The 3,756-nt window shown below is 56.7% G+C and overlaps 1 long non-coding RNA gene across 1 annotated transcript; it reads right to left on the bottom strand.

Moving 5' to 3' along the window:
* Positions 1-698: 698 nt before the first annotated feature.
* LOC109380458 (uncharacterized) lies at positions 699-2,474 on the bottom strand. Its single transcript, XR_002123480.1, has 2 exons — positions 2,399-2,474; positions 699-875 (listed from the first exon to the last, which is right to left on the bottom strand). It is a non-coding gene; the product is annotated as an uncharacterized LOC109380458 (long non-coding RNA).
* Between the last annotated feature and the right edge of the window lie 1,282 nt (positions 2,475-3,756).

The following is a 3,756-nucleotide window of genomic DNA, read 5'->3' as shown; positions in this document are numbered from 1 at the left end:
TCGGTTTTCGTACAGGCCTGAGAACGGTGCGTGGGAGTGAGGGTAAGGGGATTCATGCTCTGTGGCTTTCTTGAGCGGGGGCATCTCAGAGAGGGTCTCTCAAGTAGCTGTATGAGGTGGTGATTAGAATCTGGGCTCTAGAGCCACAGAAACCAGGGGTTCCCTCTTGGCAAGCCGTGTGACCTCTCTGACCCTCAGTCTCTTTATCTGAAGTATGTCCAGCAAAGTTGTATTGTCCAGCTGCTCTTTGTGGAGCTGGTGCTGGTTGCTGGGGACTCAGAAATGAATGGGAGAGCCCAGAATGGGACCTTCACCCAGCTCACTAACAGAAGACAGTGAATGTGGAGACTAACAGATTCAGATACCAGCTATATGGAAATAAGACAGGGATGAGAATAATTTCTATCTCAGGCTGGTGGGGAGGGCTCAGAGTGTGCACCCAAGTCGAGGCTGAGCCCAGCATTGAGCACATGGTGAACGCTCAGTCTGAGAAAACGGCTTTTACTGCTGTTGCTATTGTCATGACTGTAACCTGAATAGAACTGGGCTGCCTGGGAGCCTGGTCTCATAACCATGTCACATGCAAAAGAAACACCAGTCTGACATCCCCAAATCACAGGAAAGCAGTTTAAATCTTCCTGGTCTCTCCAAGAGACCCCAAACGGGACATCCTTTGCACACCACACACAAAAGCATTCTCAAGACTCTGTGACAATTTATCTGCCTGAAGGTCTCACGGCAACAGCTCTAGAAACAACTCCCTTTTATCCGCCTCAGAGAGGCAGGGGCTGCTGGGCCTGGCCTCAGGAGTCACGGGACTGGCTGGATCCAGGCTTTGTCATGTTGGTTACCCTTCTGTGCCTCAGTTTCCTCATCTGCAAAACGTGGATAACAACAACATTGCTTCCAACGAGATATCGTGGTGCAGCTCCTCACAATCACTTTCTAGGTCTTAGCACAGGGAGACGGCCAGGACAGGCAGCGAAGCTCTGTAACTTTCTGAGAAGGGAGCAGCTAGGGCTAGGACCGTGGCATCAAGGTGGCATTCTCCCTCTTCCACAGGAGGCACACCTGGGCAACTTCCCCGAGTGTCACCTGCTCAGCGGGCAGGGCCCGGTGTTCCCCAGGCACTCGGGGTCCGCTCTGCTGATGCACTGGGGAAAGATGGTTCCCCAACCGAGGCTGCTGTTTGCCTGAAGCCTGGGCAGCGTGGTTCTGCCTCCTTCTGGCTCCCAAGGCCACAGGCCCCATATCAGGGATCTGACTGTCTCACTTCCTGAGGGGCTCAGGCCCGGCCCTGGCCAGGTGTGTGGTTCCTGCTCTCACAGGGCTCACGTCCTGTGTGTGAGGCAGATAATCAGGGTCTGATTATGAGGTGAGACACCAGGGGGCGGCGGCAGGAGAGAACCTGCTGGGGTGTCAGGGAGGGCTTCCCAGAGGAAGAGGCACTGAAGGGAAGGGCTGGAGAGCGAGGAAGGAAAGGAGTTCCAGGCAGAGGCCACAGCTTAGGCGAAGGCCTGGACGGGAGAAAGTGGTGGGTTCAAGGAGCTACAAGAAGTTTTCTCCCACCTCTCCCAATAGGTGCCATTTATGGAGCACTGTCACCTACACTGTCTCACCTGGCACCCCACCCCCTGGGTCAGAGAGCAGGAGCTCTTACTCCCAATTCACAGATGGGGAGACCAGTTCAAAGAGAGAAAGCCAAGTGACAGTTCCTGGCTAAGACTAGAGGCTGCATCTCCTGACTGCTGGCTCAGGTGAGAGAATCAAGACACAAGACTGGGCCCAATGCACCCCTAGCATCAGCCAAATGGTCAGGTGGACCTATTATCATCTCCCCCACTTTACAGATGAAGAAACTGAGGTTCAGTGAGACCACAACATCCCTCCAGGCCTGCCTTTATTCTCAATCTCTAGGGACCTAGAACAAGTCTGAGGTGCCAAGATGCCTTTCCCGGGTGGGGCGGGGAAAAGCCAGCATCTGAGTGATTCCCAGTGAAGGAAGGAGAGCTGGGATGGGTTGGAAAACGGACACCGGGCAGGGAAAGGTGGAGGGATGTGGGTGGGGACAGGAGTGGGCCTTGCCAGGAGGCCAGTGGGCAGGGGAGCAGCAGCCTAGGAAGCCCCTTCACTCACTCTCGAGACCCCGACTTCCCGGAAGACACCACCCCCAACCTGGGCGGGAAGAAGGACCACCGCCTCCTGGCCGCCCAATCAGATGCACTCCCAGTCTGATGGGGGGGGCAGTCAGGGCGGAGGGCTCCCAGGGCCTTCCCGGAGGAGCCCCCCCGGACCTGCCCCGGACTCGGCGGCCCACCGCCCACCCCCATTAGCACCGACGCCTGTCGTCCTCCCCTCGGTTTCCGGTGGCTCCAGAATTTAAAGGTTAAATCCTAACCTCGTCTCAGCAGTTTCTCCCGGCTTCGCCTACCCAGCGCCAGTTGCTGGTAATTATATGCATCTCCGAGCAGCCAATCAGCTGTCAGACTGACAGATACTGATCTTTTCGTTTTATTTTTAGCTCTGTGCTTCCCCCTCTAGTTGCAAAAAAAAATTCTGTTTGTTCTGTGTGCTGCTGCTTGGCTCCCAGCTCTGCAGCCGGCTCTCATCTCCACCAGCCAGGCGGGAGCAGGCAGCCAGAGGGCCTGGAGCCTCCTGTCCCTACAGAAAGGGGGGGAACCAAACGCATGGGCTTCCCCCCAGCTGGGACCCCCCAGGGCTGCGATGGGGAAGGGAGGAGGCTGGGTGCTGCATGCAGAGGCGCCCTGGAGGCTAAGGGAGTGGGAGAGGAGCTGTACTTGACCTTGCAGCCCAGCATGGGAAGAAGGCAAGTCCTTACCTGCAGGCTGGATGCTAGGAGAGAGACACAGAGACAGACAGAGACATGCAGAGACAGAGGAAGCCAGACTGAGAACAAAAAAGAGAAGGGAGTGGAAGGAAAAAAGACAAGTTCTCATCCCCTGGAAATATTCTCCCCCCAGAACTGAACAGACAGAAGCAGGAATGGCTGCCGGCGCAGTGAGCACTGGAGTGGGAGTCGGGAGGGGGCTTTCCAGCCAGGCCTGCAGAGCTCAGGGGGACCTGGGCCACCAGTCCCAGGCCTGGGTGCCTCATCTACCATGTGAAGGGCAAGTGAAGTGCTGTTCAGAGCCCTTTTGTGGGTCATTCCAGAAGGTTCTGTGGACCTCCCCGGAGGTACCAGGAGGCTGGCAGGTGTGGGGGCCTGGCAGGTGGGAGGCTTCTGTTCATGCAGAGTCTCTGGAAGAAAAGGTGGGAGGACTCTGAGGCCCAGGCAAGCCTCTTAGGTCACAGAGAGTCTCCCAGACATTTGAGGGATGGAAATGATGGTGAAGCTTCCTTCCATGACAACACTCTCCGGTTTGCAAAGCACTCCACTTACCTCAAGGGCCTCTGCTGCTTCCCCATAGTTAGCCCCAGGAGGAAGTGACATAGAGATGGGGAGGCCTGGTGAAGATCACCTCTGTTCTGATTGACCCTGGGGGGAGAGGAAGGCAGTACAGCTTAATGGTTTGGGCTTTGCAGCACAACTGATGGGAGTTCAAGCCCCAGGGCTGCTGTTTACCAGCTCTGTGAGCCTGGGCAGACACCTTGAGCTCTCTGGGCCCCAGCGTCCCCATCTGGAAGGTGGGCCCCAAAGCCAGCCACCTCACAGGCCCCAAAGCCAGCTCTGGGGAGTGAAGCCACACTGTACAGGTGCTTCCCACAGCCCCAGCATCCACAGGGCCCAGCACACTT

This window comes from Hipposideros armiger, unplaced genomic scaffold, assembly GCF_001890085.2.
Source record: "Hipposideros armiger isolate ML-2016 unplaced genomic scaffold, ASM189008v1 scaffold_3, whole genome shotgun sequence".
NCBI classification, from domain to species: domain Eukaryota; kingdom Metazoa; phylum Chordata; class Mammalia; order Chiroptera; family Hipposideridae; genus Hipposideros; species Hipposideros armiger.
This window is presented reverse-complemented; position numbering and strand designations above follow the sequence as displayed.